Source organism: Pan troglodytes, chromosome 7, assembly GCF_028858775.2.
Source record: "Pan troglodytes isolate AG18354 chromosome 7, NHGRI_mPanTro3-v2.0_pri, whole genome shotgun sequence".
NCBI classification, from domain to species: Eukaryota; Metazoa; Chordata; class Mammalia; order Primates; family Hominidae; genus Pan; species Pan troglodytes.
Window position 1 is genome coordinate 24,806,301 of NC_072405.2, and position 12,460 is coordinate 24,818,760.

At 35.3% G+C, this 12,460-nt stretch overlaps 1 long non-coding RNA gene across 3 annotated transcripts in view; it reads right to left on the reverse strand.

Annotated features, from left to right (window-relative positions):
* Nucleotides 1-445: 445 nt before the first annotated feature.
* The window catches only part of LOC112204538 (uncharacterized), a 57,047-nt gene continuing 45,032 nt past the window's right edge, over nucleotides 446-12,460 (reverse strand). For 2 of the 3 annotated variants that reach the window (XR_008536662.2, XR_008536661.2), the window contains 2 exons: nucleotides 9,342-9,414; nucleotides 446-5,899 (listed from right to left, as the gene is read on the reverse strand). This is a non-coding gene — a long non-coding RNA (uncharacterized LOC112204538). The remainder of the gene's footprint in view (nucleotides 5,900-9,341; nucleotides 9,415-12,460) is intronic. The other variant, XR_008536663.2, reaches the window with a different exon arrangement.

Genomic DNA, 12,460 nt, shown 5'->3' on the forward strand with positions numbered 1-12,460 from the left:
ATGTGGACACACCCTGAATGCTGGAAGACTACCATGTTGTTTTTCACATCTTCAATCACAGAATGCAGAATGAGCTATCTGAACAGGCTTCAGAATTTTAACCTCATCTCTCCTACCTTTATGCCATGAGATAATACCCCTTATTGCAAATCATCACCCTTCAGGAATACAGAAATGTACATATAAGTATTTAAAGAAATGATAGAAGAAGAAAATGGATTTTGTGGGTAAGTAGAAAGCAGGCTCTGAATCCACAGTTCTTGCACATTATTTCTCCAATGACCCCTTCACTCCCATTTTTTAAAAAACTGCTCAGAATAACAGTAATATCTTACTGTAAAAAGCAGCTGTATAAATAAATTACAATAATTATATTCCATAACTGTAATCTTATTATTACAGAAAGTATTGTAAATAAACTATACATACAGCCATAATATTACAGAGCAAACACTGTGCTATTGAAACGTTAGATATAATGCGCTTCTCAATACAAACTAAAATGTATTTCAATACTGTAGCACTTATTAAGAATTATGGAAACTCAGTAGATGAAATACTGTTTTAATATACCATTTAAAATGTTAATAGTATTTCATTTTAAACCACGGAATCATTACTTATGAGCATAATAATCAGAATTATCTCCAGAAATGTATTTTAGACAAGTTTTAATGATGTGTTTTAAAAAATTTACTGAATATAGAACAACTTTGTTCTCAGCACTTTCAATAATTTACTAGTGATGTAATTTTTCAAGTTTACTCATAATAAATTCAAGTACATATGCAAGAAATGCATTTATACGAAAATCACATGATACAAGAAAAAGAAGAACGTGACAAATGTTTGAAATTGTGATTCTAACCTAATACAAAACATCACAAACCCTTTGCACTTTACAAAAACACAGATCATAGTTTTATGAGCTATGCAACCATAAAAATGTCAGTAATATTAGAAAGTTTTTTCCCGTGTACTGCATATGTTTTAATACTTAATTTTTTTACACAATCTTTATCTCTGAGTTTTTATTTGTGGACACATAGCTTCCAAACAGTGGGGATTGCATTCCATCAAATTAGAACATTTAGTTTATTTTCAATATGTTTGATGAATCTACATGTGTGGAAATATTTTTAGCAATTTAATTGAGGTATAATTTATGTCCAGTAAATTGAGTTCTCTTAATTGGCAATTCAATTAATTTTAACACTTGATGCACTGGGGAAGGCACTGCTATAATCAAGCTACAGAACATTTTCTTTGCCCGCAAAGCCTCCTCCCACTTCTTTGCAGGACCTCTGTGCCTCCATCACCCTGATCCATCCTAGATAACTACTAATCTCTTCTCTGTTGCTATAGACTAATTGTATTTTTTTAGAATTGTGTATAAAGAAAATCATATAGTAAGTTTTGTATCTAGTTCAGTGATTTTGAGACAGACGAATGTTGTTTTCTGATTCAGTATTACATTTCATCTTATTGATTAGTATTATTCTATTGTTAAAATCTACAAAATATTTTTATCCATTCTTTTGATGGACATTTGGGCTGCTACCAAATTTTGGCTATTACAAATAAAGCTTCCGTGAATATTCTTGTAGAAATCCATCTTTAGACATAAACTTTCATTTAATGCATTTATATTAATAGAAGTGCAGTTCTTACCTCAAAAAGTATGTGTATAATTGACTGTGTAAGAAATTGCTAAAGCACTTCCAGAGTTTTAGTAATCTTTTATACAATCACCAGCAATCATTGAGAGTTCTATTTGTAACTTTTCACACATTTACTGTTGTCAATATTTCTAATTTTAGTCCTAGTGGGTGTTAAATGACATGTAACTATGACTTTAATTTACATTTTCTGATAACTCACATGCTTTTTTTTTGGCCATTTGTGTATCTTCCTTTGTGAAAATGCTAACTCAAAGTCTAAAATAATCGCTCATTTTATATTGACTTATATGATAGTTTGGGCCTTCCAAAAAGCAAATGCTAAAATGAGATTAGACATGCAAGAGATTTATTGGGGAAACAACTGTGAAAAAAAATAGAGCCAAAGAAAGCAGGGCGATCTTTAGACCACAACGCTGGTCTGACACCTGTGAAGGAAAGGAAAGGGGAAGGAAAGTGAATTGGGTAGGAAGAATGTCAGACCACTGCAGCACCATATGGAAAAGACTCAGAAGAGTTGATGGGGAATCCTGAAACCAAAGTAATCCACTAAGGAGTCCCCCATCTCATGGGAACAGGCCTGCATTAGCACAGCTGGTGTGCTCCATCACGGGTAGACACAGCAGTGACCAGCATTGCCTCAGGGAAAATGTGAGACAGCAGCAGGGGCCTGCAGTCAGTTGCACCTTCTCAGCAAGAGATTACAGCCCCCACTTCCCACTCCACCCCACAAACCTTCTTTCTGCAGGTTCTAGCAATACTCCTGTGTGGTGCAAGTGCCTCTCCCTCTCTCTCTGAGGGAAAATGTAGAAGAGGAAAGTTGGTGGAACTAACTGCTGACCTGTTTGAAAATTTATGCTCAGGGCCACACTGCTACTCCTTCTATTTCTCCTCCATTATCCATTTTAAAGTCTTATCCTCGCTCTCACCTTGGCAGGTCTTACTGTCTTATCTGGTGTGACCCAAACCATTATCTCTGCAGTATCTGAGCCCTGGAAATCACACTCTTATCAGGCCAGTATTGCTATATGTATTTAGTACCCAGAGCCATCTAGTACATCACCTGGGTTCAGCACATCTACAGCCCCCTGCGCTCACCGATTGGAAGCAGTGTTACGTCTTCTTGTCTACCAGAGTCAATTGCCTCTGATTTATGGTGACTCCTCTTCTCACCTGCTGCTTTCTCTGATTTATGGTGACTCCTCTTCTCACCTGCTGGTTCCTGGTCACAAAAAGTCCAAAGAGCCCTGGCAGTTGCCATAACTTGTGGCCCAGTGGAATTCTTTATTTGACTCTGGCAAGAGTGTGCCACACTGGGAACCACGACCTTCAGTTCAATGGAAATCGGAGTTGTGGGAATGCATAACACAAACCATCTCAGTCTTAGAGACTGATTGTATATCACTTTTCATTCCTTGGCATCCTTTTTTATTGAGGACAATGAACCATATAAATCTTTAATTTAATGCATGTAATGCACCCAGAAGGATAACACCCATTCTTTCAGAGTGTTGCCTCTAAACTGGCATTTTAACTGTGCTTTTAGAAGGCTGTGTCAGAGCTCTGTGGGGCCAGCTGCTTCAGGATAATGCATTATGTATTACAACCATTGCATTTCATGATCATGGACTACTTGAGGTCTAAGGCTGTGCAGTAAAGAAGAGAAAGCAATAATAGGCATAAAAATTAAAAAGGAAGATGTAAAAGTGTCTGTATAGAATGAATATGCTCTCTTCTTAGTAGAATACATTAAATAATCTGCTTAAAGAAACCAATTGAAACTATTAAGTTAGTTTAGCAGAGCAACAGGGCATAACAGCAATATACAAAAATCTATTGTAATTCTATATAGTGATAATAAACAAATGGCAATTTAAATTAAAATTACAACATAATCACATGAAAAAACATGAAATACTTAAAATATGCAACAAAATATGTGCAATGATATCAGCCAGCACAGTATTGACATAAGGCTATACATATAGAACAACGGAACAGGATGGAAGCAGTGATATGCAAAAAATTAACTTGAAAGGGATCATAGGTCTGTTCAGAAAACCTAAAACTATAAATCTTCCATAAGAAAACACAGGAGAAGAGAATTGTCCTCAGCTTAGGCAAAGATTTATTAGGCAAAAAAAGCATTAAGTTAGAAAGTTAAAAAGCATTAATCATAAAAGAAAAAAATTATAAATTACACTCCATCAAAATTTAAAGCTCCTGCTTTTGAAAGATTCTAAACATGAAAAAGCAAAAGATATATCAGAGAAAATATATGTAATTATCTGTTAAAAAGCTCTAATCCAGAATAAAGACTTCTTTCTAACTCATTAACATGACAAATAATTTAAGAAAGAACTGGAGACAGAAAGAAGCAGAGATAACCAAGAAAGATATATAAATGGCAAAAAAAAAAAAAAATCACACAAAACCCTGATCAACTTCATTAGTTGAAATACAAGTTGAAACCTCAGTGAGACACCACTACACATGCTACAGAATGATTAAAATTAAAAAGACTGGTCAAGGCAAACATTGATAAGGATGACTTCTGGTGGGAATGCAAAATGGCACACTCACTTTGGAAACTATTTTGTTAATTCCTTGGATAGTTAAACATATACTTGTCAAATGATTTACCAATACCACTTTTAGACATTTACCCAAGAAAAATGAACACACATATGCTCCCTAATGCATGTGAATGTTCATAGAACTAGAAAGTGGTGTGGGCATACCACAACTGGTCTATCACACATGAATAAGCAAAAAAAAAAAAATGACACATCCATACAATGTAATACTGCTTAGCAATGAAAAGGAAGGGAATATTGATACGCACAATATCAATATCTTTTTGTGAAAGAAGCCTGACACATGAGACATTGCATTGTATAATTCCACTTATACAAAATTCTAGAAAAAGTAAAACTATAGTGAAGAAAGGTCATCAATTATTGCAAGAGATGGGAGTAGGACATTGACTAATGGGACGTGCAGAAACTAAGGGGTGATGGTAATTTCCCACATCTTTGATTCTGATGATATTTAACTGATGATATATATATCACAAATCATCTAAACATATACATAAAATCGGTGAATATTTCTATGTATGTCAAACCACATGAATGGTGATTTAAAACAAAAGCACACTATCAACACTGTCATAATGAACCTCCAGAGGGCTTCAGTTTAGCTAGAACTAATGAAAGCATACAAAATACCTTCCAGAATTACTGCCTAAGGACAGGTGACCAGAGCACTTCTCCAGCAGCTTTCAGCCCTTGTGTGGTTTGTTACTTAATCTTTTCCATCATAGCTACGTAGGTTCTTGGGACAAGGCCCTGGAGCAGAAAGAAGAAAGACATCTGCTGTCCAGGGAGGCTAGATTCCTGTCTTCATGCTTGTCCTAATTAAAAAGTATTATTTTCTTTCTTCCTGTTCAGAAAGTTGGCCCTTACCTAGATGAAGTCAGAGTCTTGGTTTATAGCCAAAATAAAAGAGGGTTAAAAATCAGGAGTTTTGCCACAACGAGATATCATCTCACACCAGTTAGAATGGCGATTAGTAAAGTCAGGAAACAATAGATGCTGACGAGGCTGTGAAGAAATAGGAACGCTTTTACCCTGTTGATGGGAATGTAAATTAGTTCAACCACTGTGGAAGACCGTATGGCAATTCCTCAAGGATCTAGAACCAGAAATACCACTTTACCCAGCAATCCCATTACTGGGCATATACCCAAAGGAATATAAATCATTCTACTATAAAGACACATGCACACATATGTTTATTGCAGCACTATTTACAATAGCAAAGACATGGAACCAACCCAAATGCCCATCAATGATAGACTGGATAAAGAAAATATGGTACATATAGACCATTCAATACTATGCAACCATAAAAGGGAATGAGATAATGTCCTCTGCTGGGACATGCACGAAACAGGAAACCATCATCCTCACAAACTAACACAGAAACAGAAAACTAAATACCTCATGTTCTCACTCATAAGTGGGAGCTTAACAATGAGAAAACATGGACACAGAGAGAGGAACAACACACACCAGGGTCTGTTGAGGGGTACGAGGCGAGGGGAGGGAACTCAGAGGATGAGTCAATAGGTGCAGCAAACCACCATGGCACACATATACCTATATAACTAACCTGCATGTTCTGCACATGTATCCCGTTTTCTGTTGTTCTTGTTGCTTTTTTTTAGAAGAAATAAAAAAAAAGAATCAGAAGTTTTGGTTGTAATATCAAATTTGCCACTAACTGGCTATATGTGTTGCAAGAAGGCAGTTTTATTTCTGTGTCAAATTTTTCTCATTTGTAAATACAGGGGTTGAGTAGTTGTTTTCAACATTTTTTAAAAAACTAATATTGGTGTGTTGCTCATCCAACCGAATTTACTCAACAATAATTTATTTGACCACCACTACTGAGGTGTGTGTTTGTGTGTGTATGTTTGTGTGTGTATATATATACACACACACAAATATATATACACATACATACATATTCACATATATACACAAGTGCAAATATATGCTAATGAGAACTTCAGATACGTGACAATTTTCATATTTCAGTGATATAACTACAGAAAAAAGCAAATAAACTAATCATTTAGTCTATACAGTTTTATCATGGCTAAATGTTCATTTTCCATTAGCGATTTTGAAATATTAAAAACCAGCTACTGAGCTCTTTCCATTAGTAATTATTGCCTTTCAGTAAGATCTTTCCACTTATAGAAACAAATATATTTGTAATCCCTAAAGACCCTTCCTCACATTTCTGATTATCTGCTTCTATGTCTCTTGATTGCTCTCCAAAGATAGATAAAAATAAAGTAAACTATGGATCTTATAAAATATAGCATTTGTAATACAACAGTATTAGTAAATTCATGTAAAGAGGAAAACCATGAACCAATTCAGTTGCATTTAATACAAAATGTCAACTATATTTCCAGTTTAGACACCCTCTGAAGAATAGATGAGAAATGTTTTCACTTGGACCGTTTGCTGTTACCTATAGGCTTTTGAGCATAGCATTATTTTCCCTCCACTGTGACAAATTTCACAAGAGAAATGGAATGTGGATGGGATTTTGTGTCATCTTCCATGCATTTGTTGAGTATAGATTTCCCATATTCTGCAACACCTTTGTGTTTTCAATTTCCTTATTTTCATAAATAAAAAAATGCTGCAGCTTATAATAATAAATACAGACAACTAAAAACTTGAGAACAAATCAGAGGATTATGCAGTGAGCTACAAAACCATTAACTGGGATTTTGGAGTGTGTGAATGATTTTTCAGAAAACTAAAACGTGAAGCCAGATTGTAGTAGGTAACTTCCATTACGACCCTCAGTGATCCCCACCCACTTCCTAGTATTCCCCTCTTTGTCACACCTCCTCCCTTTGAGTGTGGGCTACACCTAGTGACTTGCGTCTAAGGAGCAGGATTCAGCGTAAATGATTGGATGGCACTTCTGAGGTTAGACTTTTGCTTCTCTCTTAGATGATCTCTCTTCTTCTCTTAATTGCTTGCTTGGAGGGAAGCCAGTTACCATATTTTCACCTGCCCTACGGAGGGAAGCCAGTTACCATATTTTCACCTGCCCTATGGAAAGGCCACACAGCAGGAAATGAACTCAGAGAGATCTCCAGCTAATAACCAGCAAAATCCTGGTGTTTGACAGTAAGCATGTGAGTGAGCCTGGAAATGGGTCCTCTGAGGCCTGACAATGACCAGGTGAATAACCTTCAAAGCAGATCCTTCTTCTCCCAGGTGAGCCTTGAAAGGACTGTGGCCCTGGCCACCACCTTGATTTCGGCCTTGTGAGAGACACTGAACCACAAACACACAACTAAGCCACACACAGATCTCTGACCCAAAGAAATCATGAAACAATAACTGTTTATTATTTTAAGTTGCTAAGTTTAGGGATTATTTGTTCCACAGAAATAGGCAATGAATACACCTTGCTTCTCACAGCAAAAAAAAAATCACTCACACAAGATACATAGTTCCTGATGATAGCATCAGATACTGAAGTCTATTTCTGTATTAAAGAGACTGAAGTTTCAGCATTTTTATTCAGCCATTTGGGGCCAAGCAAAGAGAAAATGGCATTTAAGGCAGATTACTTTTTCTGTAAGTCTTAGCTCATTTGCTGTAACTGAGAGTTTGGCTAATCTCAACCATTTTAGACCAATCTTAATTATTATAGTATTCTGTCAATAATACTTCGGTTCATTTATTGTAAATCTGAAGAAAGAAGCTATTTTTTGAAGATTCGTGTAGTTTCTCATAATTAGATAAATTAAACAGTCACCTGGAAAATAACTTGAGAATTTCTGCCTTTTAGCTTTCTTTTCCTAATAGATAAGGATAAATAATAATATTCCTTGCAATATTTTGGTGATCAGATATTCTATTTTATATAGAACGATTTACACAAGTACTGGAAGTACATTGGAAGCTTCTGACCTTTTACAAGTACTCCCTGATCACCTAACTAGTGTGTATCTCTTGCAAAGTGTTTGTGTTGATTTGAGAATTAGCAAAGCTTAAATGATCTGCCCAGTTCTTACCATCACACTTTTCTGATTTTTAGCAGCTATGCTTTCTAACAATCAATGTTCACACTCATTCCCATCTGTGGCTCTATCATCATACCTGACCCTAGGAAAGCTAGTGGCAGAACACACACACACATACACACACATAAAGGAACATACAATCTTGTGCATTGCCTACAATCTCTACATTGAATCATTCTCCTATCTTGTCCCTTCTGACCTTGGGCACTAATTTCTAATTCTTCATTTCCTACTTTGTGTCCACATTACTTCTCCAAACTCTTCTCAATTATCAAGAAGTAGCATAAACATCACATGTTTTATTTGGCCTTTTAAAAATCTCCCACCCTCACACATAAAAAGAATTACTAAATTCTCAGTACCCAGACATGTTTTTAAACTTTATTGTAGTATTTATAACATCTTGTCTTATTTTATAGATATTTACACATCTGTGTGTGTGTATATGTGTGTGTGTATGTGTGCGTGCACATGCGTCCTGCATTAACCTATGAACCCCTTGAGGACAGGAACAATTTCTGAATCACTTTGTTTGTATTTGTATAGGTCAATTGTGGAGAGTTCCTTCTGATCACTCTTTTCTGTTCTATTTCTCCCTTTACTATGACATTGCATATCCTTCCATTTACGTTTGTTCTTTTTGATTTTTTTCTAAACAACTTTGTGATTTTGTGTAAGAATTGTATAAAATGGCCTTCTTTTAGAAAAATACATCAGCTTGTATTTTCAGTGCTCATAATTTGGGACCCATCTGATCCACAATTTTTTTGTGCCATCTGTGATTCTTCAGCAACCAAAGTGCCTGCGTGTGTGGGTTAACCACAGATAATTCTTTGTCTTTTCCTATCAACTGCCACAAACTGCCTAATTACTGGGCCTGATCCTGTTACTATTGTCACAAGGCTGTCTTCAGCAATGTTGTCTTTATCTGCTTAGTAACTCCCTATGACCAGCTGGATGTCCTTTCTGCTATGCACTGATTACGATTTCTGGCTTCCCATAGGCACTGAACCAGCACAAATTCTAAAAATTACCTTACAGGCCTGTGTAGACTGTGTATGTCTCCTCATACTCTTCTGGGGTTATCTTTCAGAGCATCAATATGTTCTGCAAAAATAAGGGGTTAAGTAAATATATACATTTTTATTAAGAATAATCAATGTGACACAAAAACATGTCTTAGCCATTCTTAAAATTGGCACATTAAAATGCCAAGTGCCTTCCAATTCAGCAATTGGGTTATGAAAATTAAATCATGAATCTTATATTTTACATCAATTTCATTCTCAGTAGGGAATATTGCAATTGACATTAAAGCAAAATAGGAAAGAGTACACGGGGCATGGGAAGCACAAAGGAACAATTTATTAACAAGCACGTTACATTCTGCTGTTCTCTAATGTAAAATTGAAACATCATTTACAAAAAGAAATATGAAGTGAGGGATTTTACATGCTAGAATAAAGTAGTAGGGAACAAAGATTATGAAATCATATACACACGCATACATGTATATACATATATGTATATGTGTATAGCTATATAGATGATAAATAGGCAGATAGATACAAAATAATAAATAGATATTAAAGTAGGAGAGAGACACATCTGTCCCTGGCCTCCAGAGAGGATTGAAAATGAATAGATTAAGTTTCATAAATCTGAAGTCAGGGAAACGTGCCTGATGATTTGTTCTTGAACAATGTTCCTGCAGAAGAAACTTCTCCATCTAACATGTTCATCCCTCTAGGGCAGGAGGCAACTGCATGAAATGGCAAGGATGGAGGGCAGAGATGGCAGACGGGGTGTGGTGAGAGAAAACTCAGACTCCAAGCTCCAATTCCTGACAGCCAGCAGCATCTAATGAAGGCTCTGTTTGCCTTGTTTGGGACCTTCTCGTCCATTATGTTTCTATTATAAGATGACATAAGCTTAGTTTTTGTTTTGTTTTGTTTTGTTTTGTTTTTGTTTTTTGAGACAGAGTCTTGCTCTGTCACCCAGGCTGGAGTGCCGTGGCGCGATCTCGGCTCACTGCAACCTCCACCTCCCGGGTTCAAGCAATTCTCCTGCCTCAGCCTCCTGAGTAGCTGGGATTTCAGGAGCCCGCCACCACGCCCAGCTAATTTTTTTGTATTTTTAGTAGAGACAGGGTTTAATCATTTTAGTCAGGCTGGTCTCGAACCCCTGACCTGGTGATCCACCCGCCTCGGCCTCCCAAAGTGCTAGGATTGTAGGCGTGAGCCACCATGCCTGGCCGACATAAGCTTAGTTTCTGAATAAGAGCAAGGTCTGGCCTGGGGATGCTCAACAGTAACACTCTGTAAAACTCTCTGGCGATGGCCATGCAATGATGAAAACAACTCATTGTATCCCTTTGCTGAAATCAAAGAAACCCCAGAATTCCCTTCAATATTTGAATGGCTCAAGCCATGCCAGTAGAACAATGGGGATTCTACTCCACAAAGCAATCTTGTAGTAGTATTAATAGTGAACATTATGAGTGCACCTTTTTTAGTATTATAGCCACGTCTCTATTATAATACAACACTTTATTGAAATTATTTGTGTATCTCAGGTAAGAGACTGCAAATTCTCAGGTATAGACCACTTCTAACTTATTTTCCTATTGTTGAAACCTAGTCTCTTCCATACATACAGTAGGGACTCAGTATTTCTGTTAAATGAATGAATAAAGGCTAGCTATGGAAGACAGGCATACCTCTCCCTGTAGATAAATATATACTCACATGTTTGCAGACCTTGCCCATATTAATGTTTCTACAATTGATAAGATTTTTATATTTGTAGTGTGTCTTTTTCTCTCAAAAAGTTGTTTTTAGATGGGTGGTAGCTTAGAGCCAGTATAATTAATATAGATATAAATAAATGAGGGAAAGAGATCATATGACTAATGAATATATCCATTTTTAGATTTTGTAAATATGAAAGTATTTACACAAATTTTTGTACATTTGTTTACTGGAAAATGACAGCACATTCTACACCATCAAATCCCACAAAATGCAGAATTAGAAAGATTTACAATTCATCTACTGCTAAAGTTAGATATAGTATGAACCTGATCAATTTGAAGAAATTGTTTCAGGCCAAAAAAAGTACCAATAGATGACTAAATAAAGAAAAATTATAGGCACAAAGAGTCTCAAATTTATAGACATACATAAATATTTTTAAAGTTTCAGGAACAATATTGTAAATGATCTAAGAACTTTCCACTGAGTCCTTTACTCAATGTTTAAGATATATTGTGTATAAATTATTCAAATATGTACTTTTATAATTTGTTATATATTTTACCTTATGGCATTTCCTTATTAGTGTGAACAAATAAATAGTATTTTCTGCTTCCCTTCCTACTAAATTTCTTTGTTCAATAAATACTTTCTTATTCCAACAATTTGTTCCTAGAATATTTATTATTAATGTGTTTCATTATAATGCCATAAAGCTGATATAAAACTTTTAATTTTTCATATACACATATAAGTCTAACAATATTTATAAAAATATGTATGTATATGCACCAGAATTATACATTATGCAACTCATGTATAAATTATTCCTAAACAATAAACATGGAGAGTGTATTAGAAGAAAAACTTAAAATTTATGAAAGTCTCTAAAGGACAAAGTAAAATGCAAATTAAATGCAGAGTTAATGTATTTTGAAAGTAATAAAACGTATAGCAAGACAGAATATTAAGAAAAATTTTCCATTTAGTTTTTACTGTGTCAACAAAAAACAAATTTTTCATACTTAATTACTTTTCAGGCATTCTAATTCACTGGATTTTTTTAAATTATGGGAAATAAATAGTATTAATTACAGAGTAATAACATGTTTTTACAGTCTTTTTATGCACAGTGTGTTTCAAAATCCTAATTCCTTTTCTCTTGTAGAATTTAACTATATTCCTACCTAGAGACACTGTTGTCTACACACGACAATGCTATGAACTCCCGGATTCTTACTGATTAATAGCTTTTTATTTTGTTCCAGAAATAACAACAAAAGTAACCTGGAAAAAAAAATAAAGAGAAATGATTTCCTCCTCCAATCTGGATAGCTCATTCTTTCTTATCCCCCTCTGGAAATTTTATTCTTCTCTATTTTTGCCAAAAGTTCAGCTGA